This window comes from Muntiacus reevesi, chromosome 2, assembly GCF_963930625.1.
Source record: "Muntiacus reevesi chromosome 2, mMunRee1.1, whole genome shotgun sequence".
NCBI lineage: Eukaryota > Metazoa > Chordata > Mammalia > Artiodactyla > Cervidae > Muntiacus > Muntiacus reevesi.
Genome location: NC_089250.1, coordinates 282,258,467 through 282,284,645, shown reverse-complemented (window position 1 = coordinate 282,284,645; position 26,179 = coordinate 282,258,467). Strand labels below are relative to the sequence as shown.

Sequence of the window (26,179 nt, the reverse complement as noted above, 5' to 3'; positions counted from 1 at the left end):
AAACCAGAGATCAAATTGCCACCATCCACTGGATCATCGTAAAAGCAAGAGAGTTCCAGGAAAAATATCTATTTCTGCTTTACAGATTATGCCAAATCCTTTGACTGTGTGGGTCACAATAAAGTGTGGAAAATTCCCAAAAGATAGGAATACCAGACCACCTGACCTGCCTCTTGAGAAATCTATATGCAGTCAAGAAGCAACAGTCAGAACCAGACATGGAACAACAGACTGGTTCCAAATCGGGAAAGGAGCATACAAGGCTATATATTGTCACCCTGCTTATTTAACTTCTGTGCAGAATCCAGCATGAGAAATACCGGGCTGGATGAAGCACAAGCTAGATTCAAAATTGCCGGGAGAAATATCAGCAAAGCAGATGGCACAACCCTTATGGCAGAAAGTGAAGAAGAACTAAAGAGCCTCCTGATGAAAATGAGAGAGGAGAGTGAAAATGTTGGCTTAAAGTTCAACATTCAGAAAACTAAGATCATGGCATCTGGTCCCATCACTTCATGGCAAATAGATGGGGAAACAGTGTCTGACTTTATTTTGGGGGCTCCAAAATCACTGCAGATGGTGACTGCAGCAATGAAATTCAAAGACACTTACTCCTTGGAAGAAAAGTTATTATCAACCTAGACAGTATATTAAAAAGCAGAGATGTTACTTTGCTAACAAAGGTCTGTCTAGTTAAGGCTATGGTTTTTCCAGTGGTCATGTATGGATGGGAGTGTTGGACTGTGAAGAAAGCTGACTGCTAAAGAATGAAAGATTTTGATCTGTGGTGTTGGAGAAGACTCGAGAGTCCCTTGGAATGCAAGGGGATCCAACCAGTCCATTCGAAACGAGATCAGACCTGGGTGTTCATTGGAAAGACTGATGTTGAAGCTGAAACTCCAATGCTTTGGCCTCCTGATATGAAGAGCTGATTCATTTGAAAAGACCCTGATGCTGAGAAAGATTGAGGGCAGGAGGAGAAGGGTACCACAGAGGATGAGATGGTTGGATGGTATCACCGACACAGTTGACAAAAGTTTGGGCAAACTCCGGGAGTTACTGATAGACAGGGAGGCCTGGCGTGCTACAGTCCATGGGGATGCAAAGAGTCAGACATGACTGAGTAACTGAATTGAACTGATAAGGGGAAAGAATATGAAGAAGTATTGATATCTATATCTATTTCAAGAATAGATAGCTATATGTTTACCAGACCAGCTGGAATGTCAGAGATGCTGATGGTGACTGGTTCTGACTCTCAAGACTTCAATCAACTGAAGCTTGGAGTCTCCCACAGCCCAAGACCCTTAATGAACCTGCCTGTAAAGTTAAAGTGTTAGTCACTCACTCATGTCTGACTCTTAGCAACCCCATGGACCACCAGCCTCCTCTGTCCATGGGATTCTCCAGGCAAGAATACTGGAGTGGACTGCCCCGTCCTCCTCTTGGGATCGTCCTCATTTAGGGGTTGAACCCGGGTCTTCTGCTATGCAGAGATTGATTACCATCTTAGTCACCACAGAAGCCGGAACATGCCTGTACTCATAGATTAAAGCTTCCCCAACTTTGTGGTTTACAGAGACAGTGTTCTGGAAAGCTCCATGGTGTTCCCCATGGTTCTGCAAGTAATACACGTTTCCTTCCCATGAGCTTTGGCTGCCTTGTACCTTCTGGTTCTACAGCCACCAAGAGGTAAACTCGCTTTTCTGGTAACATTATTCCATCCAGACTCCCAACCACCACTTGATGCTAATTCTACAATCAGTCGCTTTGCTTCCAATACATGGAAATCACATTATTTTTCTGTGAGCAAAGCTAGCTAAGGGCCAGAAACAGTGTCCCAATTTTATCTTGTGAGGCCAGTAGCTGTCAGGCAAACTCAGCTCTATGGACCCACAGTCCTCCAGATCAATGCCTTGGCTTACAGAAAACACTTGCAAGGATTTGAGGTTTTACTTATTCCTCATTTCTGAAGGCTTTTCATACCCAGATTAAATAAACAGATGGCTTATCAGTGCCACATCTACATTCAGGTTAAAAATCCTCCAAGTTTTTTCTAACATCCTTACTCCACGCTTTGTGTTTAAATCTTTGACCATACGGTATTTATCTTGTGTCTCATCAGAATGTAGTTAATTACACCATTTCCCTTGAATAATGCAGTACTCACCACATGAGAGTTCTCGCCAAAACTGGATTGGATAAGGCAGGGCACAGGGGGGCCTAGGATAAACTCCGGGAGCGCGGTTACAGTCTGGTGGAGCCGATATACCAGTTGAGGGCACTGGAAAGAAACATTCAGCCTGAGGACAACCCGCCCACCTGAGGATCCAGGCCTCAGAGGCCAGGCCTGAAAACAGAGACCAGCCAAGCTGCGACTGCGCACTGGAGGCGTGACAGGCACGCCCACAGAGCAGCCAATCCCCGAGCGGTGGGGCGGGGCCTCCATCGTGCTCCCCACCCTCCGGGCGCCTATTGGCCAGACTGCCTCAGTCACAACACCGATTGGTCGCTTGTGCCTGACAGGGTACAGGCAGGCTGCTGGCCCTTCACTTCACCTCAGCGCCGAAGGACTGGACTTCGCTGAACCTCTAGCGCTCCTGGGGAGAGGTTGGTAAGCGCGGCAGGACAGCGGGGAGGCTGAAGGGAACGCGTCCTGCGCACTTCTGGTAAACTCTTAGCCTGATGACTTCAAATTTCAGGGTGGGAGGCCCGAAATCCTGTCAACTTTGAGTAACCTGAGTCCTAATCTGAAGCGGGCTTGCGTGTCATCCGCTTCAGGGATTACAAGCCCCTTCACCCACAGAAACAGCAAACCCCATACGCTGCGACCCTCAAATACCTAGATTAACCCCAGTTCCCCTCAGCCTGGGGCACCCTAAAAATACCACCCGCAGAGAGACCAAATTTCCTAAACCTCGGAGACCCTGAATACCTCAGCCTGGGAGCTCTTAAAACTCTTCCTCCACAAGACCCTAACTGTCCAGCCTATCGGAGCCCTAAAGTCCCTTAGTAAGAAACCCCCAATTTCCTCAGCCTCACAGATCCCAAGTTGTCTCACCCTGCGCATTCTGCATCAGACAAAAGATCCCCAGTCCCCTCTGTCTGAGGACCACAGTTACTTCAGCCCGTGGGACCCAGATCTCCTCAAGCCGAGCGACTTTTCGCTTAGACGTAGAACCTATGATATGCCCAGATTTTTCTGAGTGTTCAGTAGGAGATCCTCAAAACCCTTCTTGGAGAAACATTCCCTCTGCTTCACTGGAACAGAGCCCTGATTTCAGCCTGACCCCAGTACAGCAGTTAGGGGTTTCCGAGTCTCCTCGATAATCCCTCCCTTACCACAGACACATCCCTCCCAGTGCCTTCCCTCAGAGAGGCTGAATTGTAGGGAACCAAAGAAACCAAATCTAGTTCATATTAGGCTGATCTGTCATATCCAGTCAGGATCCGTCCATCCCACCAATACCCTCACCCTGACTTTCCCCTCACCTTCCTGCCCTGGACACTCCACCCAAGGCAGGCAGCTCAGGCTCTGGACACTGGTCTGGGCTATCTCAGCACCTTCTTCTTCCACAGGCACCTTGGCCTTGAGCACTCCAATGGCCATGAGGCCGAACAGGTCTGCAGAGGAGAGCACTGAGGGAAATGCCCGGAGAACAGAGTGGAAGCCCACGGTGAGAGGTGGAGGCGGCAAAGCTGGGCTCGAAGCCAGCTCTATAGGAAGGACAAGCTGCTGGTCCCTGAAGCACCACAGACTGCTTGGCTGGGCAGCTGAGTGAACTTCCCTGTGACTGTACACAGGATGGCAATGCCTGGTCCTCTCTGAGATGGTGGGGTGGAGTGGGACAAAACAGGACACTAGCTTCTCAACTGCTCTGTGTCCAGGGAGAGTTAGGAAAATGCTCAGTGTTTGTTCAGCTAAGCAGGACACAGTCGGGAAGGAAAGTCGTCATCCCTGTCTCACACAGACCATCCAGGAGCTTCAGGCTACTCCCCACACAGAAGGTGGAGGAGAAGGCTCAGCTCTAAGGTCTGACTTAGATTAGTAAATCACTGATGAAATCTATTATTTCCCTTAGGCCAAAGATGCTTTCAAAGACATCTCCGTATACTTCTCCAAAGAAGAATGGGAAGAGATGGAGAACGGGAAAAAATCCGATATAGGAATATGAAAAGAAACTACGAAGCGCTGATTGCTATAGGTAACAGGAAGTGCTGGGTGCGTGTGAGCCGGGGAAACATGAAACAGGTCTTCACCCTCAGTGTTCACTTGGCCCGCTCTTAGGTGGTTTCACCTGCTCACATTTCCCTTTTGTGTGGAGACTAACCTGGAGGAAATGTTTGCAGTTCTGTACCACAGGGAGGGTGACCCTGTAGTGCAGAGCTCACCTCTTGCCTTGTTCTAGATTCCCCCAGCCCATCCTACTGATTCCCTGACTCTGTGACACTTTCCATTGCTTCTATGCTTTGTTTCCCCTTCTTAGAACAAATATTTTGCTTCTTTCCAGGTTTCAGAGCCACTCGACCAACTTTCATGCGTCACCGCCGGCAGGTCATCAAGCACCAGGGAGATGACACTGAGGATTCTGATGAAGAATGGACACCAAGGCAGCAAGGTTAGAGGCCAGGAGGATTTGGAGGTGTCTTCCTGAAACCAGCCTGGGCTTAGGTCTCAACTACATCTCAGCCAGTAGCAAGGAAAACATAATTTTCAGCATTCCCAAGTGGCTGTGGCTGAATATTGACATTAGCCTGAATGAAGATGAATGTATAGGTGTTCCAGTGTAATTCTCAAAAGTTTTATGGTTAAAATTTATCATTCTTTTAAAAAAGAATTATCTTGCTAAACATTCTTAGTGAAAGGCAGTTAAACAAACCTTAGAAATAAATTCACCATAGAGATTGGTTATTGGTTATTGTATTAAGTCTCTTCAAAGAGGAAATGATTAACATATTATGTCAAGATACATGATTTATGTATGTATATAAAACAAAACCCGTGATCTCCTTACCCTAAGGTTAAACTAATTCTTTAATTTGATTCTGGAAAAGGGTTGGAGAGAACTATTTATTCTCCATGATCTTTCCCACATTTCACTGACCAGAGATGGTATCAGGTAAATAAAATAAAGTACACTTATAAAATAGAAGTGAGCAACTCACTTCCTCGTCTGCTGCTCAAACAGTTTAGAAGAGTTAATCTGCCTAGACTGGAGAAAACAATTTAGATAGTTCTATGATTCTCCATCTATGGATTTCTGTTCTCCCAGATTTTTAAAAATTATTTATTTAGTTTTGGCTGCACTGGGTCTTGGTTGCTGTGCACGGGCTTTCTCTGGTTGCGGTGAGTGTCTTCTCGTTGCAGAGCACGTACAGGCTCTGGAGTTTTTGGCACACAGGCTTAACTGCCCCGCAGAAAGTGGCATCTCCCTGGACCAGCCATCGAAACTGAGTCCTCTGCATTGGCAGGCAGATTCTCATCCACTGTGCACCAGGGACGTCCCTCTGTTCCCTGAGGTTATTAAAACTAGCGAAAGGACATGAAAACCAAACATTTGGTTGTCTGCAAAGGTTTTGACATAAGGAGAGGCTCTTCAGAGGGAATATATACGCCTCGGTTCACCATACGCCTGCTCGTCTTTATTTACCTTTTTAACAGTTACTGAGTGTATGGCACACCGCTGCTAACTATGTACACGTTAGTGTTAGTGGCCGCAGTGCTAATCGCTCAGTCATGGCTGACTCTGTGTCCCCATAGACTGGAGCCCACCAGGCTCCTCTGTCCATGGGATTCTCTAGGCAAGAATCCTGGGGTGGGTTGCCATCTCCTGCTCCAGGTGATTTCCCAACCCAGGGATTGAGCCTGCATCTGTTGCATCTCCTGCATTGCTGGTGAATTTTTTACTGCTGAGCCACCGGGGATATATACACACATTGCTGTACAACAAATCTGTAGAAGTGTTACATCTTGCGTGACTGAAGCCCTAACCCACTGAGGAACAATTCTCCAATCCTTCCTCCTCACAGCCCTTGGCAACCATGATTATATTTTCTCTTTCCATAGATTTGATTAATTTAGATTCCTCAGGGAAGTGGAATCAGACAATGTTTGCCTTTTTTGATTGGTCACTTCACTTAGTGTAATATCATCAAGGCCTATCTATGACGTGGCATGTGACAGAATTCTTTTTTAAGGCTTCAAAACATTCCATTGTGTGCATGTGGATATAAGAGCTATAACATATATCTTATATATAATCTCTATCTTTTATCCGCAATGAACATTTAGATTGCTTACACATCTAAATTGCTTATGCCCATTGGGAATAATGCAGGAATGACTATATGTGTGCCCACTATTTAGTCAATATCTTGCTTTCCATTTTTTATGGAAACACACTCTTAAGTTGGATTGCTAGACCATACAGCAGTTCTAACTTTCTGTGGAAACTCCATACTGTTTTTATAAAGCTTGCAACATTTTACATTGCCAACAATAGTGTATAATGGTTCCAATTTACCCATATCCTTACCAAACTTGCTATTGTCTTCTTATACATATTGCCCATCACAGAAGGTTTCAATTTGCATTTCCCTATTGATTAGTAATATTGAGCATCTTTTCGTATGCTTGTAGGCCAGTTGTGTATTTTCTCTGGAGAAATGTCTATTCAATTCCTTCTCTCACTGTTAGTCAGCTCAGACTGCCATAACAAAGCAGACTGCATTCCTTAAACCACAGAAATTTGTTTTCTTACAATGGTGGAGCATGGAAATTTGATATCAAGGTGCCATCATGGTCCATCAGGTTCTCTTCCTGGCTTATAAGTAGCCTTCATACTGGTGTATTCTAATTAACCCCTTTTCAGATGCATATTTTACAGATATTTTCTACCATCCTCTAGGTGGCCTCTTCAAGTCTGTTCAGTGTCCTTTGCTGCACAGAGGTTTTAAGATTAATCTCCTTTGTCTATTTTTACTTTGTTACTAATCCTTATGCACTTGGCACCATATCTAAGAAATCATTGCTGATTCAGTGTCGCGAAGCTTCACCCTTGTTGTCTTCTAAGAGTCTTATCAAGTCTTGCATTTAGGTCTTTCATCCATTCTGAGTGATTTCTCTTCAAGATGTAAGATGTTCATTATTTTGCCTATGGTTATTTTGTTTCCCCAGCACCATTCATTACAGGCAGTAAACTTTCCCCATTATCTTGACACCCTATATGAAGATCATTAGACCATGTATCCAAGAGTTGATTTCTGGCTGTCTATTCTGTTCCATTGATTGACATATCTGTCTTTATGCCAGCCAGCTTCCTCAGTGGCTCAGCAGGTGAAGAATCTGCCTTCAGTGCAGGAGACACAGGAGATGCGGGTTCACTCCATGGGTTAAGAAGATCCCCTGGAGAAGGCAATGGCAACCCTGTCCAGTATTCTTGCCTGAGAAATTCCCTGGACAGAGGAGCCTGGTGGGCTACAGTCCAAAAGGTCACAGAAAGTCAAGAAGACTGAGCGACTAAGCACACATGTTTTGCCAAATCCACACTCTTTTGGTTCCTGTACCTTTGTAGTGTGTTCTGAAATCAGAGGCCTCCAGCTTTGCTGTTCTTTCTAAGATTGCTTTGCCAGTTTGGGGTGCTCTGGGATTCCGTGTTAACTGTTGGATGGATTTTCTATATCGGAAAAAAATTCCATGGAATTTTCGTATGAATTGTTTTAAATCTTGAAATTACTTTGGGTAGTATGAACAGCTTAATAATATTAAGCCTCCAAATCCATAAACATGAGACACCTATCTATTATTTATGTCAGATTCCTTTCAGCAATATTTTGTAGTTTTCCACATATAAGTCTTTCATTTCCTTAAGTTTGTTTCTAATTACTTCATTCTTTTCAATGTGTTATAAATAAGATTATTTGTCCAGTGCCTAAGGCTCCACATGCCCAATGCAGAGAACTTCGGTTCTGTCCCTAGTCAGGGAAGTAGATCCCACATGCCACAACAAAGACCTGGCACAAACAAATAAATAAAAATAAATATTTCTTTTTAATTTAACTCAACCCTAGCTTCAAAAAAATAAAAAATAAATAGTATTGTTTTCTTATTTTCCTTTCTGGAATGGTCATTCTTCATGCACGGAAAGATATTTGAAAGTTGATTCTGCACCGTGCAACTTTCTGTGCAGGTTTTTTGTATATGTGGATTTAAAGATTTTTCTACACATAAAACCATGCACCTGTGAACAGATATGATTTTACTTCTTTCTTTCCAAATGGAAGACCTTTGTTTCCATTTCTAACCTACAGTGCTGGCTTGGAGTTCTAATATTATGGTGAACAGAAATGTTGAAAACGGGCATCCTTGCCTTTTTTCCTTGATCTTTTTCACTGATGACTATGATGTTAGAGATAGACTTTCAATATATGACCTTTTATTGCAGTCACTTCTTACTATGTCTACATTCTTAAGTACTTTTGTTATGAAAGACTAGTAAATTTATTAGATATTTTATGAATATCAGATGAGGCACAGATGAAGTTTCATATTTTTTTTAATTTTAAGAAAATTTTGTAATGCTCACAGTGGAACCATGGGAGTTGATGATACAGAAATCATTTTCCATTCATCCTTTGGTAATCATTGTCTTTGTCACTCTCTGGCTTAGAATTATGTGTCCTTAATTAGAATACCCAGAGTTTGGAAACATTTACCAACCAAAACACTGATTCTTATCGTTTTTTAGGTAAACCTTCTTCGATGCCCTTCAGAGTGGAGCACAGTAAACACCAGAAGGTGAGTATTTCCCAAATCCTGTTGCAAAAACATCCTCCTCATGGATCCAGTCACAGGTGAGAAAAGGAGAAAACACAGAGATCCTGGAGACTGCAGCCTTCCTGTCCTGAATCTTTAGCAGACTGTCTGATATCATCACCACCTTTACAGTTAGTAAGAACAACAAACATAGTATCCTGTTCTATTGTTACATTATTCTCAAAATATTTCAGACTTTAAGCATTTTATGTGAATAAACTTACTTAAACCTTAAAACAATCCTACAGTACCTATAATTAGGTAAAAAGCTATCACCATTATAGACCCAAACAAACGAGGTGAAAACATTTAATTATATGCCTGGGATCGCAGTATCACTGGTAGTGCAATCTAAACCAATGCACGTACTCTAAACCCCTTACAAACTGATTAAAGCTTCCATAGTTCTTTGAAGCTTATTCATACATCTTTATATCATTTATCTGAGAGATGTTTTCAACCTCAGTTCTTTCGTTCTGTGCTAGGGAGGGATATGCTAAGACATCTGACTAATGGAAGCTTAAGGACATGCTGGGCAGTTTGTAGAGTGGATGGTCCAAGATGAAGAAGCTTAAGGACATGCTGGGCAGTTTGTAGAGTGGACAGTCCATGATGAAGAAGGAGAGAGGATCCCTACCTCAGAGCCTCCCACTCCAATAAGACGAAGCAACTTGCAATCCTGATAAACCTCAGGTTTATGACTGAAAAGCAACAAATAAGAAAATAACAGAAGGACTTCACATAGATTACCCACATTTGAGTAGAAACTCATCATCTGGGCATCATTTCAAATGCTCCTTCTTATATGAGGGAATAACAACTCCTTCCTCTGAGCTCCAATTAGGCAACTCTCCTGTTTGGAATCATGTGTTTAGCCTGCCCCTGTGTTGCGAGCTTTGAGAACCTAGCCCACACCCATTCATTCTCAGAAGTCCAAGCCCAGCTCAAAGCCCCTGAGGGCCCCCTGAAGGTTTTGTGAATGAGTGACTCCACATTTAAGCATTCATCTAGGAGTAGAAAGGTCAAATAATGCTGAAGATAGTATCTGTGAGCTGCACTTGAAATATAGATGCAGTTTAGGGAATAAATTGATACCAGGGATGTATGCTCACGTTCTTACTGTATTAAATAGCACACACAACAATTTGTTGAAGGTTATTAAATTTCATGTCCATTATAATATTAAGAATTAGCCTGTATACCAATTTATGGATCAGGAAACTGAGCAGAACCAGCTGGTCATACAGCCTTGTTCAAGGAGAACTGATGAGACCAGCTACTTTAATTCCAAACATTGTCGCTAGGACATGGCAGCCTGCAACTTTCATCTCACTTTCTTTATTGTCTAAATATGTTTCTGCCGATCGTCTTTTCTCCTCTTAATCTCACCGCTTTGTCACCTTATTTTCCACATGTGTTTTGTACCATCTGTAATTTACCATAGTTCCTCGTCCATCAAAGGGCCACTAATTAAAAGAAACCCCCCGGATCTCTCTATGAGCCATTACCCTTTTCTTTCCCTGGCCTCCAGCTTTTCTCCCTGCCTTGCTCTCACTTTTATGCAGAAAGTTGAAGGGGAAGAACCTTAAGATATGAATTCTAGTTTTGATTCCCTATCTACCTAGGTCCCTTTTTTACACTCCAGTGTTCAGACCCTCCCTCCATATTAGATATTTCCAAGATTTGTCAAAGTATTAACTCAAGTCATGCATGTGAAAACACTTCATAAAGTCTTAAAATACTGAAGAAATGCATGTTGTCTTTTACTCACATGGAAGAGAATGTCCAGGGCACCATTAAGTAATGAATCTGGTTTGAAGGAATTGCTGGGAGCAGCAGAATCGCTGAAGACAAGTGGCTCCAAGCAGGCTCAGAAACCGGTCCCCCCTCCCAGAAAAGCAAGGACCCCTGGACAGCACCCCAGACAAAACGTTGGTAAGAGAAAATCTGGGGAGTTCCTCTAATTAATTCCTCTAATCCCTGTAGAAAAACTAATAGGTATGGCCCAGGTGTGTGGCATGGACTTTGGGTATGCATGGGTTTAAGCTGGACTGATCTGAGACATGAAGTTAGCACTGGGGCCTTGGGAAAATCTTATACATTTTCTGATGTCCTGATTGCTATCTGTAAAGTGAAGATAAGGATACATAATTCATACAGTGCTTGAAAGCCTTACATTAAATGCAAAAGTCTGACACCTACAAAGAGTTCAATAAATCCAGCTGTGATAATGGGAACCGAGCTTTGTTAGTGTTTATGCCCAGACCTCTGCTCAGTGCCTTAGGTATCATGAGCCCTTACCATATATTTTCTGAGTAGAGGTGTCATTGAACTATGTCCTAATTAAGATGGTTTGAAAGTTAAACCTACTAACAGGAAGTGCAAGATGCAATCACTGAACTGGGCATCTGTGGTCAGTGGAGCCTCAGTCTCCTGAACTTGTAGTTAAAGGGAGAAGAAACAAAGCATAGAGAAGGGACTCCCTGGTGGTTAAGTGGTTAAGGCTCCACGATTCCACTGCAGGAGGTGTGGGCTCCATTCCTGGTCAGGGAACTAAGATCCCACAAGCCATGCAGTCTGGCCAAGAAATTAATATTGTATCATAAAAGCATAAAATTACAAAAGTAAAGTTTGAAAAATACATGTAAGAAAGTTTTAACAAAGTGTATAGATGGACAGGTAGGAGAACTCACACTTTCTGATAAAACAGGGACTAACTCCCCAGACCCCACCAGCCTTGCTGAGCTTCTGTTCTCCATCTTAGAACTCAGAAGAAAGGAGACTGGAGTGAAGAGGTACAGTCTACGAGAAAGAAAGGGCCACGTGTACCAAGAGGTCAGCGAGCCCCAGGATGACGACTACCTCTGTGAGTGACCCCGTTGGCCCACTCACGGAGAAGGGGCTACGAGCCCTTGATCCACTAACCTCACATCACCATTTGGCCCCCCGATCATCCCCTTCCTCTATGATTGGGGTACAAGATCGAGGCCAATGCCCGGAATGCCCCAGTTCTTTCTGAAGGTCATTGCTACCAGCAACATCACTGTACCTCCTCTCACTCCCTGTTCTCACCTCCAGATTGTGAGGAGTGTCAGAACTTCTTCATCGACAGCTGTGCTGCCCATGGGCCCCCAACCTTTGTAAAGGACTGTGCAGTGGAAAAGGGGCATGCCAACCGCTCAGCCCTCACTCTGCCCCATGGGTTAAGCATCAGACAGTCGAGCATCCCTGACGCTGGGCTAGGAGTGTGGAACGAGGCATCCGATCTGCCACCGGGCCTGCACTTTGGCCCCTATGAGGGCCAGATCACAGACGATGAAGAGGCTGCCAACAGTGGATACGCCTGGCTGGTGAGAAGCACCCGTTTCCCTGTCCTCTGGCCTCTAACCGCTTGTATGTGGTGGGGGGTACTTCATGTCTACATGGGAGGACACAGATGGCGATAACATGGTCGGCAATGACAGTCAGCCCTGGGTACTCTGTGCCGTGGGCGTGAACACAGGACTTCCATCTAAAGGTCAGAGGAGAGGTGGGAACACAGTGTACAGACACTCTGGACCTCTATCTATAGGCCAGAGGAGAGGTGGGAACACCTTGGTACACACTCACAGGACCTCTATCTAAATGTCAGCGGAGAGGTGGGGCCACAGTGTACAGACACTCAGGACCTGTATCTAAAGGTCAGAAGTGAGATGGGAACACCTTGGTACACACTCACAGGACCTCTATCTAAATGTCAGAGGAGAGGTGGGACCACAGTGTACAGACACTCAGACCTCTATCTAAAACTCAGAGGAGAGGTGGGAACACAGTGTACAGACACACAGAAGTGACTCCTCCCTTGTGGAGCCCTTGCCTTCAATGAACCAAGATACTCAGACTTGGAATGATGAGTACGGAGCTTACCGTGTGGCCCGACTGGCAGTTGAATCCATGCAGGCTGAAAAGCACCAACGACTACACAGGGAAATAGCTCTTCTGTTGCTTCCTACCAAAAAAAAAAAAAAAAGAAAGAAAGAGAAAAGCTTGTAACTCTTTTTCTGACCCTCAGATCACCAAAGGGAGGAACTGCTACGAGTATGTGGATGGAAAGGACACGTCTTGGGCCAACTGGATGAGGTGGGTGCCGTGAGTCTGCAGTGTGTAGACATTGAGACTCCCTCCATCCCACGCCCCTTTCCTTCTCAACCCGGCTCCCTCGAGAGCTTTCATATTTTTCCTCTTTTCCCTCCATATCATGCCTTTTCATTTCAAATGAAACTAGAAAGAAGGAAATAAAAATATGGCATGTGCTGTCAAGATACAAGTCTCTATGCTAAACAAAACTGGTGGACTTGAGAACAACTTGAGGAGTCTAGATTCACCAGGGACACTTTAACTCACTTAATGGACACTTATCACGCCCTTTATGTTTCAGTTTAGACAGTGAACTTCGGTACTGAAGCCGATCACACAACCCATGTCCTTTTGGAGAACATACTGCAAACAGACATTAGCCAATTGATTTAAGGAACAGTAACCTTATTTTTATTATCTTTGAGTAAGTGCACACGCCAGGATGACCTAACACAGGAGACCTTGACTCTCTGTGGGCAACATCCTCCTCAGGCTTGGTTCCAGTGAGAAGTGGGCCCTGAGGCCTCAGAAGGAATGGGGGGCAGGTTGGTCCTGAGCAGGGCCATTCTCTGAGGGCCTCTCCTTTCATCAGGGCAGGCAGACAGTGAACAGACTCTTACTGTTCCATGTCTCAAGCTATATCAGAGCTCTCTCCAAGTTTCCGTGGGAGGGGGTGGGCAAGCGAATAGGACCCTGGATACACGTGGGGAGATGGGAGAAAACCTCGGGAGAGAAGGCAGGCTGGGGTGAGTGCTGAGGGCTGCATCTTAGCCAAGGAGCACCAAGTCCTGTGGATGAAAGAGAACTTAATTCAGAGTTTAGAGGAGCTGGAGGTCACCAGTCTCACGGACAGTCCAGGTGGAGATGAGTCTGGAACTGGACTCCGGAAAATGGCTACTTAGGTAAGGAGAGAAAATCATGGGAATTCACATGGCCTGGTCGAAGATGTGAACAGAAGGTCCACATGAGGGGCGGCCTCAGAGGCGGAAGGCAAGGAGCTGGGCATGGGCGGAGAGTGGAGGGCACTCGTCACCTGAGGTTTCTTTCCATTTCCCGGCCTCGACCCCAGGTTTGTGAACTGTGCCCGGGACGACGAGGAGCAGAACCTGGTGGCCTTCCAGTATCACGGGCAGATCTTCTACCGAACCTGCCGGGTGGTCAGGCCGGGCTGTGAGCTGCTGGTCTGGTACGGGGACGAGTATGGCCAGGACCTTGGCATGAAGCGGAACAGCAGGGGGAAGAGTGAGCTCGCGGCCGGGAGAGGTGAGTGTCTCCCTCTTCCAGGACCCCACCCCATCCTGGGAGCCTCCGTGGTCCGATTTCGAAGCAGAGGACAATCCAGTCCAAAGTCAGTTGAGTTGCAAATAAAATGCCTCAGAATTTCGTTCTTTTCATATGATTGTTAGAAAAATTTTATATTAAAAATATTCTAATTTTTAATATTTCATGCAAAAAATGCGTAACATCACCTTCTGCTGAAAGGCTTCGGAGCAAAAAGCAACATTTCTAGCACCTACCAGCTCTCTGCCCTGTATTTGTTTCTGCTTCATTTCCTCCCATTTCTAAGCGACACGTGTACAGTGATGCGCATTCAGTTACTCTTCTAGTCTGTTGTCATGTGAGCTCACGCTCTGTGCCAGACGGGGCTCCACGCACCGAAACAGACAGAACCACTGCCCTGGGGCAGCAGGGGTTTCACACCAGACAGGGGCTGCTGCTGAGGAAAACCAGCGCAGGGAACGTGCCTCGGGTCAGCGTGAGCAGAGGGTGGGCTGTGGTGCAGGACGGTGCGGCAGGGTCTCTGCAGAGACAACACCTGCGGGGAAGGATTCCAGGCAGGGGAGCAGCCAGTGCCGCAGCCCCACGGCCGGGAAGAGAGGCCATGCCAGGGGTCGTGGGAGGAAGCACAGAGGGAGGCGAAGGAGGCTGGACGGGACACGGAAGGCTCAGGGCCTGTGTCCACGTGCAGGCCCCAGGGGTCCTCCTGGGTGACACAGAACAACCGCGAGGCTTTCAGCTGCAAGCGGCATGTTCTCTGTGCTAAGACGATGCTTTGGTTCATTTTGGGGAAGAGACAGCAGCGGGGAGTCCCCTCAGAGGTCAGTTCATTGCCAGACATGGGGGGAGAGTAGGCTGTCTGAAGATTCTTGGGAGTGAGTGTGTGAAGGGTCTGACTGGACATGTATTTTTAAACAGGGCTTCCTAGTGCACGTTAAATGGACTAAGCCTGAATGAAATAAATGAGGTATGAGTACTGGTGAGGCTGGAGAAAGGATATGCCTTTATTTTATGATTTATGGGAAACTGAAAGAGGAGCAATTTGTGAACCAGTTTGTGCAGCAGGAGCCAGAACTGTAGTCAGTGGGACCTGAGTCGCTCGGTCTCATCCAGGCTCATACCCACTTCCTGCAGAGATCGGCACAATGGCTGCTCTTTGAACAAGGATCCACAAAGTCAGAATTAGCCACACCTGCTCTAACCACCCCCCGTGCTGCCTCCCATATGCAGAGAGCTCCAGGTCAGGCGCCCCTAACTTAATAGACCCCTTCCCCTCACAGGGAGCCATTCAGGAGATTCCACTAAAGTCATCAAGTCTTATCCCTCAGTAGGGTAAATACCTGTGGCCACTGTGACGTGAGTTTTCAGACACTTACCCGCAGGGAAAGTCCCTGCAGATCCATCTCTATCAGGAGAGACGCTGCCTCTGATGCAGCTGGAAGGTCCCTATCTGGGTGATATGTAGAAAAGGCCCTTGACACCCGCGTCCTGGATTTCTGTAGATGTAGAGAATAACAGTGGAATGGAAGAGTGGACTGTAAAGGCACTTGATGGGAGACAAATCGTGCACTGTCAACACTTAGATGATGAGTGGGGAGGGCCTGACCACGGCAAACCAGCTACCTGACCAAAAGCTTCCTCTTTCAGCAGAACCGAAGCCCAAGATCCACCCATGTGCCTCCTGCTCTCTGGCCTTCTCCAGCCAGAAATTCCTCAGCCAACACATCCAACGCAGTCACCCCGCTCAGACCCTCCTGAGACCATCTGAAAGAGACCTCCTCCAACCAGAGGATCCCTGCCCAGGCAATCAAAATCAGCGATATTCAGATCCACACAGCCCGAGCGACAAACCTGAGGGTCAGGAGGCCAAAGACAGGCCCCAACCTTTGCTGAAAAGCGTAAGGCTGAAGAGGATTTCAAGGGTCTCTTCCTACTCACCTGGAGGACAAATGGGGGCTTCTGGGGTGCATGAGAGAATGACAGATGAGCCCAGCACAAGCCAGAAGCTGAATCCAGAGGACACAGGCACATTGCTCACGGGGGCAGGGGTCTCAGGGATTATGAGGGTCACATACGGAGAGTGTGGGCAAGGCTCCAAGGACAGGTCAAGTCTCAGCACACACGAGAGGACACACACAGGGGTGAAGCCCTATGCTTGCGGGGAGTGTGGGCGAAGCTTCCGTCATAACCCAGTCCTCATCAGACACCAGAGGACACACACAGGGGAGAAGCCCTATGTTTGCAGGGAGTGTGGGCGAAGCTTCAGTGATAAGTCCAATCTCATCAGACACAAGAGGACACACACAGGGGAGAAGTTCTACGTTGCAGGGATTGTGGGCGAAGCTTCAGTCAGCAGTCAGTCCTCATCAGACACCAGCGGACACACACGGGGGAGAAGCCCTATGTTTGCGTGGCTTGTGGGAGAAGCTTCAATCGGAAGGCCCATCTCATCACACACCAGACGACACACACAGGGGAGAAGCCCTATGTTTGCAGGGAGTGTGGACGAAGCTTCAGCAATAAGTCAGTCCTCATCAGACACCAGAGGACACACACAGGGGAGAAGCCCTATGTTTGCAGTGACTGTGGACGAAGCTTCAGCAATAAGTCAGTCCTTATCACACATGAGAGGATACACACAGGGGAGAAGAACTATGTTTGTGGGGAATGTGGGCGAAGCTTCAGTGATAAGTCCAATCTCATCAGACACAAGAGGACACACACAGGGGAGAAGCTCTACGTTTGCAGGGATTGTGGGTGAAGCTTCAGTCAGAAGTCCCTGCTCATCACCCACCAGAGGACACACACAGGGGAAAAGCCCTATGTTTGCAGGCAGTGTGAGTGAGTCATGACCAACAAACCACACCTTAACCACAGGAGGATTTCTGCAGCCACCCCATGCCTCAGCTCTCAGGGGGCCTCAGAGGAGGCCTGTGACCTGTTACTGTCCCCACGAGTATGAGGAGAGAATTTCCAGGTGGTCCAGGGGTCAAAACTCCAATGCAGAGACCCACGTTCAATACCTGCTTGGGGAAATAGCTCCCACATGCTGCAACTAAGACACAGCACAGCCGAATAAATAAATATATAATAAATATTTTAAAGAAAGAGTGTGATAAGCACAGGATTATTTGTTAAATAGATCTTCCACTTTCATGACAGGAGAGGAGGTATATAAACTGCAGAGGGTTTCTTAAGAGTTTTGGAGATGTTCATGCCAATTGCCTTCGTGGTTTTTTAGGTGTCTTCGTCTAATAATTTTTGTCTCCAAACAAATCTGAATCCCAGACTGTGTACTCATTCCCCGTTATTACTGACAGCAGTGGGGTCCAGTGGTAGCTGAACCCCTGGGAAGGCATAATTCTGGAGCCAACTCAGTTAGGTCACTGGACAGTCAGTCCTGGGTCCAACGAGAGGAATGCAGAGTGGAGTCAGACTCACCAGGGAAGGGAATTCCCTGGCCTCCTGGGAAGTGGGGCCTCTCCTCCTTATAGACCCCGGCTCTCCTTTGGCCTCTCCTGGTGGCCCTCTGGTTCCCTCTGACTTCTTTGCCACAAAAGGTGAAGGCCACATGCGCCTGTGTGTGTGAGCACACGCGCCTGACTAAGCATGAGCCGCCTGGTCTCTGCCGCTCCCTCGGGGTCATCCCAGCATCTGCACTCCAGATTCGACCACAGGGGTCCAGGTCTCAGCCCTGCCACCAGCAGCTGCATGAGCTGGGGCAAGATGTTCAACCTCTCTGTGTCTCTATTCTCATCTGTGATACAGGGTGGGAGCACCAGCATTTTGGTCTGATGCGTAAGCACAGGCGGAATCTGGCAGAAGCTGGCTGAGAACGCAAGACCCATCTTTGCTGTCTTTTGTGTTTTTTTCCTTAATATTTTTTATTTTTTAATAGAAGGATAATTGCTTTACAGAATTTGTTTCTTGCATGTCCTCTAGCCCCCACACCTTCCAGGTCTTCAGAGATAGACGAAGAAGGGGCTGTTTAGGCACTGGGCTGCCCTGATGAGGGGGTGTGAGGTCAGGGGTGCTAAGAGAGGGCGACCTCCCTTCCCACCCTTGCCGTTCCTGCTGAGCTGGGCAGCCCCACGGCCCCTCCACAGACAGGCAGGGCCCACAGTCGTCCCCCTGCCGAGAACAGAGCCTTGAGCCACGTTTGTAGGAAATCCCCGTCCGGCCCCCATCCCACCCCCACACGGAGGGTCCTTGAAGCCCACACCGCGGCTTCTCTATGCATGGGCCTCACACCTCTCCCCGTGCGCTCTGGTCAACGCTTTCGCGACCTTGAAATTCTTAACCATGGAATAGTTCATCCTTACACTTCCTTTTCATGAGTGAAGTCTGATGGGCCCTGGGGTGCGCTGTGAGCAGAGCAGATGCACACACAGCACGGGTCCCGGGGTGACCAGGCTGCACGAGGGGACAAGGTGGACACAAAGCCCCCCACCCTGGGTGAGTGAGGGTGGGGACAGCACCAGGAAGCCCCGCTTGCTTAGACACGGAACTGAGCTCCGACACAGAGTGGGGGCAATGGGGTTCTTAAGGTCGACCACACCCTCCCCTCTGTGAAAGACCTCTGCCCTGGCCTGATCCTTCCAGAAGGGGTTCAGGAGGCTGAAGTCCGCCCAGCCACCAGAAGACACCAAGGGGAGAGTGGGCCACGGGGCGGGGGGCGGAGGGTGCGAGCTCCAGGACTCGGGGCAACGGCCCTCAGTTCCCTCCCCGGGCCAGGCTTGTGAAGCGTCTCTACATGAACCGTGTCAGTGATAACCACCCACGATTATTTTCCGGTTTCTATGCTTTCTTAAAGGAACGTGTTTGTCTGTGGCTTGCTTTCCCTACAGGAAGGGAAGCCATGTAAATTCCGCATCTTCTGTGGCTTCAGGACGGGGCCATGGGAGGGAGTGTTGGGGTGGTGCAGGCAGAGGGCCTTCAACTGAAAACGAAGGGGACCCAGAAACCTGCAGGGGCTTCTTACCTGCACCTCCCACCAGAGCTGGGCCTGGAATCCCCTCGAAGACTGAGCAGGTCAAAGCTTCTACCTCCCCTCCTCTCTGTTCCCCTCCCCTCAAGAAGCTGACTCCTGGGGCCAGTCCACAACATCCCAAATCCCCATCACCCACAGCGCCACACAGGCCCTCCCTCACAGAAGTGGGATGACCTGGATGGTGGCAGGAATGCTGTGTGACCCCATAGCTGGGGCAAGGGGGGTGACCTTGAGCAAGGGGGTTGGTGCTTTACACAGCCTCCCAGCCCAGGGAGCTGCCAGCAGCCACAAGCCATGATCTCAAGCGGAGCTGGGAGATGGGGAGTGGGGATGCGAGCTCTCTGAGGTCCCATCCTGTCCCCAGGAGAGCGGCCAGACCCCACCTGACACCGTGACTGCCCTGCCCGGGCACAGAGGACACCAGCAGTCACGGGACGGACAGCCAACTGCCTCCGCAGCACGCTCCACTCTGACCACGGCGGCCCCGTGGCTGCACCAGCCCCGCCTGCGCGCGGCTCTGCTTGGCTGCCAGGGCTCGGGGACCCTGGGTGAGTCGGTGAGGGCAGAGCTCCAGAGGCCAAGCCTGTCTTCAGCCACCAGCCCTGCCCTGCTTACGGGACTCATGAGCCCAACCAGTATCTGGAGCCCAGCCAATAACTGAAGCCCAGGGCCAGATGGCTTCAGAGCTGAATTTTACCAAAAATTTAGAGAAGAGCTAACAACAGTTAGAATTGGACATGGAACAACAGACTGGTTCCAAGTAGGAAAAGGAGTTCGTCAAGGCTGTATATTGTCACCCTGCTAATTTAACTTATATGCAGAGTACATCAGGAGAAATGCTGGGCTGGAAGAAGCACAAGCTGGAATCAAGATTGCCGGTTGAAATATCAGTAATCTCAGATGTGCAGATGACACCACCCTTAATGCAGAAAGTGAAGATGAACTAAAAAGCCTCTTGATGACAGTGAAAAGAGGAGAGTGAAAAAGTTGACTTAAAGCTTAACATTCAGAAAACTAAGATCATGGCATCTGTTCCCACCACCTCATGGGAAATAGATGGGGAGACAGTGGAAACAGTGTCAGACTTTATTTGTGGGGGCTCCAAAATCACTGCAGATGGTGATTGCGGCCATGAAATTAAAAGATGCTTCCTCCATGGAAAGAAAGTTATGACCAACCTAGATAGCATATTAAAAAGCAGAGACATTACTTTGTCAACAAAGGTCCGTCTGGTAAAGACTATGGTTTTTTCAGTGGTCATGTATGGATGTGAGAGTTGGACTGTGAAGAAAGCTGAGTGCCGAAAAATTGATGCTTTTGAACTGTGGTGTTGGAGAACACTCTTGAGAGTCCCTTGGACTTAAAGGAGATCCAACCAGTGCATCCTGAAGGAGATGAGTCCTGAGTGTTCATTGGAAGGATTGATTCTGAAGCCGAAACTCCAATACTTTGGCCACCTCATGCAAAGAGTTGACTCTTTGGAAAAGACCCTGATGCTGGGAGGGACTGGGGGCAGGAGGAGAAGGGGATGACAGGATGAGATGGCAGGATGGCATCACTGACTCAATGGGCATGAGTTTGAGTAAACTCCGGAAGTTTGTGATGGACAAGGAGGCCTCACGTGCTGCAGTTCATGGGGTTGCAAAGAGTCAGACATGACTGAGCAACTGAACTGAACTGACTGAACACCTATTTTACTCAAACTCTTCCAGAAAATTACAGAAGAAGGTAAACTTCCAAACTCATTCTATGAGGCCACCATCACCCTAATACCAGAACCAGACAAAGATACCACAAAAAAGAAAACTACAGGCCAATATCACTGATGAAAATAGATGCAAAAATCCTTAACAAAATTCGAGCAGACAGAATCCAACAACATACTAAAAAATCATGCATCATGACCAAATGGGCTTTATCTCAGGGATGCAAGGATTCTTCAGTATCCACAAATCAATCAACATAATACACCACATTAACAAATTGAAAATTAAAAACCATATGATCATCTCAATAGATGCAGAGAAAGCCTTTGACAAAATGTAGCATCTATTTATGATAAAAAAAAATAAAACCCTCCAGAAAGCAGGAATATAGAACGAACATACCTCAACATAATAAAAGCTATGTACAATAGACTCACAGCAAACATTACCCTCAATGGTGAAAAATTGAAAGAATTTCCCCCAAAGTCAGGAAGAAGACAAGGGTGCCCACTCTCACCACTACTATTCAACATAGTTTTGGAAGTTTTGGCCACAGCAGTCAGAGCAGAAAAAGAAATAAAAGGAATCCAGATTGGAAAGAAGTAAAACTCTCCCTGTTTTCAGATGACATGATACTCTACATAGAAAGCCCTAAAGACTCCACCAGAAATTACTAGAGCTAAACAATGAATATAGTAAAGTTGCATGATATGAAATCAACACACAGAAATCCCTTGCATTCCTATACATAAACAATGAGAAAACAGAAAGAGAAATTAAGGAAATAACTCCATTCACCTTTGCAATGAAAAGAATAAAATACTTAGGAATAGATCTACCTAAAGAAACAAAAGACCTATATATAGAAAACTATAAAATACTGGTGAAGGAAGTCAAAGAGGACACAAATAGATGGAGAAATATACCATGTTTATAGATAGGAAGGATCAATACATTGAAAATGAGTATACTAGCCAAAGCAATCTATAGATTCAATGCAATCCCTACCATGCTACCAATGGTATCAAAATACCAAGGGTATTTTTCAAAGAACTAGAGCAAATAATTTCACAATTTGTATGGAAATACAAAAAAACCCCGAATAGCCAAAGCAATCTTGAGAAAGAAGAATGGAACTGGAGGAATCAACCGGCTTGACCTCAGGCTATACTACAAAGCCACAGTCATCAAGACAGTATGGTACTGGCAAAAGACAGACATATAGATCAATGGAACAAAATAGAAAGCCCAGAGATAAATCCACACACCTATGGACACCTTATCTTTGACAAAGGAGGCAAGAATATACAATGGAGAAAAGACAATCTCTTTAACAAGTGGTGCTGGGAAAATTGGTCAACTACTTGTAAAAGAATGAAACTAGAACAATTTCTAACACCATACACAAAAATAAACTCAAAATGGATTAAAGATCTAAACGAAAGACCAGAAACTATAAATCTCCTAAAGGAAAACATGGGCAGAACACTTTTCGACATAAATCTCAGCAGGATCTTCCATGACCCACCTGCCAGAATACTGGAAATAAAAACAAAAACAAACAAATGGGACCTAATTAAACTTAAAAGATTTTGCACAAGAAAGGAAACTATAAGCAAGGTGAAAAGACAGCCTTCAGAATGGGAGAAAATAATAGCAAACGAAGCAACAGACAAAGAATTAATCTCAAAAATACACAAGCAACTCCTGTAGCTCAATTCCAGAAAAATAAACGACCCAATCAAAAAACGGGCCAAAGAGCTAAACATACATTTCTCCAAAGAAGGCAAACAGATGGCTAACAAACACATGAAAAATGATCAACATCACTCACTACCAGGGAAATGCAAATCAAAACCACAATGAGGTATCATTTCACAACAGTCAGAATGGCTACTATCCAAAAGTCCACAGGCAATAAATGCTGGAGAGGGTGTGGGGAAAAGAGAACGCTTTTACACTGTTGGTGGGAATTCAAACTAGTTCAGCCACCATGGAGAACAGTGTGGAGAATCCTTAAAAAACTGGAAAGAGAACTGCCATATGACCCAGCAATCCCACTCTTGGGTATACACACCGAGGAAACCAGAACTGAAAGAGACACATGTACCTCAATGTTCACTGTTTATAATAGCCAGGACATGGAAGCAACCTAGATGTCCATTGGCAGACGAATGGATAAGAAAGCTGTGGTACATATATACAACATTACTCAGTCATTAAAAAGGATACACTTGAATCAGTTCTAATGAGGTGGATGAAACTAGAGCCTATTATACAGAGTGAAGTAAGCCAGAAAGAAAAACACCAATACAGTATACTAACGCATATATATGCAATTTAGAAAGATGGTAACGATAGCCCTGTATGCGGGATGGCAGAAGAAACAGAGATGTATAGAACAGTCTTTTGGACTCTGTGGGAGAAGGCGAGGGTGGGATGATTTGGGAGAATGGCACTTAAACATGTCTATTATCATATGTGAAATGGATCGCCAGTCCAGGTTCGATGCATGAGACAAGGCACTCAAAGTCAGTGCACTGGGATGACTCTGACGGATGGGATGGGGAGTGAGGTGGGAGGGGGTTTCAGGATGGGGAACACATTTACACCCAGGGCGGATTCATGTCAATGTATGGCAAAACCAATACAATATTGTACAGTAATTAGCCTCCAATTAAAATAAATAAGTTTATATTTTTAAAAAAAGAAAGAAAACAGGACTGAATTAACCTTAAAAGTGTTTGTATAGAAAAGGAACTCTAAATGAAAGAGAAAGACAGTCTTCAGAATGGGGAAAAAAAAAAATTGCAAACAAAGACGTCCACAGGAATAAAGAAGATGGGGTACATAGACACGATGAACCATCACTCAGCCATAACAAGCAGGAAAGAATGCCCTGGGAGGTCCCAGGGAAGAAACTAGACATGATCATAGCAAGTGAGGAGAGGGGGACAGGGAGGGATATTAACATAGGATATCACTTGTAGCTGGGATCTAAAAATGGATACAGATGAACTTCTTTATCAAAGAGAAACAGTCTCACAGACTCAGTAAAGAATCAATGGTCCCCAGAAAAAAAACAAAAACTCCGGGACAGTTCAGTTCAGTTCAGTTGTTCAGTCGTGTCCGACTCTTTCCGACCCCATGAACCGCAGCACGCCAGGCCTCCCTGTCCATCACTAACTCCCAGAGTTTACGCAAACTCAGGTCCACTGGGTCAGTGATGCCATCCAACCAGATCATCCTCTGTTGTCCTCTTCTCCTCCTGCCCTCAATCTTTCCCAGCATCACGGTTTTTTCAAATGAGTTATCTCTTTGCATGAGGTGGCCAAAGTATTGGAGTTTCAGCTTCAGCATCAGTCCTTCCAATGAACACTCAGGACTGATCTCCTTTAGGATGGACTGGATGGATCTTCTTTCAGTCCAAGGGACTCTCAAGAATTTTCTCCAACACCACAGTTCAAAAGCATCAATTCTTCAGTGCTCAGCTTTCTTCATAGTCCAACTCTCACATCCATACATGACCACTGGAAAAACCATAGCCTTGAATTTGTTGACAAAGTAATGTCTCTGATTTTAATATGCTGTCTAGGTTGGTCATAAATTTCCTTCCCAGGAGGAAGCGTCTTTTAATTTCATAGCAGCAATCACCATCTGCAGTGATTTTGGAGCCCAGAAAAATAAAGTCAGCCACTGTTTCCCCATCTATTTGCCATGAAGTGATGGGACCGGATGTGGACAGGGAGTAATAAAATGATTCAGTCTAACATAGGGAGGCTAATATTATTTAAAGAAAAAAAAAAAGTGTCCACCAGGACCCACTGAGCAACACAGGAATCCTATTCAACACTCTGCAGCATCCTATACCAGAGAAGAACCTGGAAGAGAAGATATATACATCTATGCACAAGTGAATCAAGTTGCTGTCGATCCAAAAAAAAAAAAAAAAGAAAAGAAAACACCCACAACCTTGTCATTCAACTACATACTGCAATTCAAATTGGGGAATAAAGTACAAAACAGGAATCAGAAAGGCTGACTCTTGCCCTCAGGCCATGGTGACCCGGATGGTGTCACATCCCTGGAACCTGAGATGGAGGGACTCAAGCTGGAGGGAACCCAAGACTGGAGGGGTTTAATGCAGAGGAGCTGGGAGCATGTGGCAGGAAATGTGGCCCCACGATGGACCTGGGGTGCCTCCTGCCCTCTGCATGAGCCCCCAATCTCCAGATGCAGGTGGAACCTCCTGCAGAGAAACCAAGCCTACATCACCCAAGAATTGGTGGAACCTCTGGGCTGGAACAGGTTTGCAAGGTCCCCTGGCCAGTCTATGTCCCCTAGGCTGGGGTTCCTACCTCCAGCCTCCATCCTTAGGGTGACCCCGCCTACAGATGACAGCACCCTCTGAGAGTGGTGTTCCAAAAACCTGGGATGTATCCTGGGGACACTGGGGAAGGGGGAAGGAGAAGAGGTTCAAGCCTGGGGTGTTTCTTCTGGCACAGTCCACTCTAGCTGACAATCCATGAGCAGAGTTTTCCATGAGACTCAATGCCTGTGGACCAGAGGGGGGCAGGAAGCAATGTTGTTTTCTTAGGGCCGTCCTCCAGAAAAACGACTTTAAACCTAGTGCTGTTGGGCCCTTCATATTCACAAGGCCTGCGGGACTGTAAATGACCTCTCCTGTCCAGTCATGTCCTGGGGTAAATCATCAGACATGAATTCAAACAGGGCCACCTTTCAAGAATACAGTTTCAAGAAGTAAACTGTAGTCACTCTGTACAATATCGAAAAGTACCAGGAAAATTCCTGCAGCTATGTAGTTCAGTCGCTCAGTCATGTCCTACTCTTTGCAATCCCGTGGATTGCAGTACGCCGCTGTGTACTAAATCCACGCAAATCAAAGCTCCCATGAAAAATCCCCTCCCACAGGTCAGCATGGCACCGTCTAAAACATCTACAGAGAATACGGGCTGCAGACGATGGAGGCAAAAGGGAACTCTCCTACACTCTTGGTGGGGGTGTAAATGGCTGCAGGAACTATCAAAACCAGCAAGGAGGTTCCTTATCAGGTAAACATCCAGAAACCACATGGCCCTAACCTCAATCCCACGTTTGTGCTCCAATCCAGAAAAAATCAGAATTCACAGTTGCCCATGAACACTTGTCTTCAGGGCAGCGCGACTGACAATGGCCAAGCTAGAATGGTTGCTGGCCAAAATCTTGGCTTTCTCTTCCCAGGGAAGCCAAATAAAAATTACAGAGACAGAGTCT

General features: G+C 46.3%; 1 pseudogene; it reads left to right on the top strand.

Moving 5' to 3' along the window:
• The first annotated feature begins 4,129 nt into the window (after positions 1-4,129).
• Positions 4,130-26,179, top strand: part of LOC136157741 (histone-lysine N-methyltransferase PRDM9-like) — a 91,948-nt pseudogene continuing 69,898 nt past the window's right edge.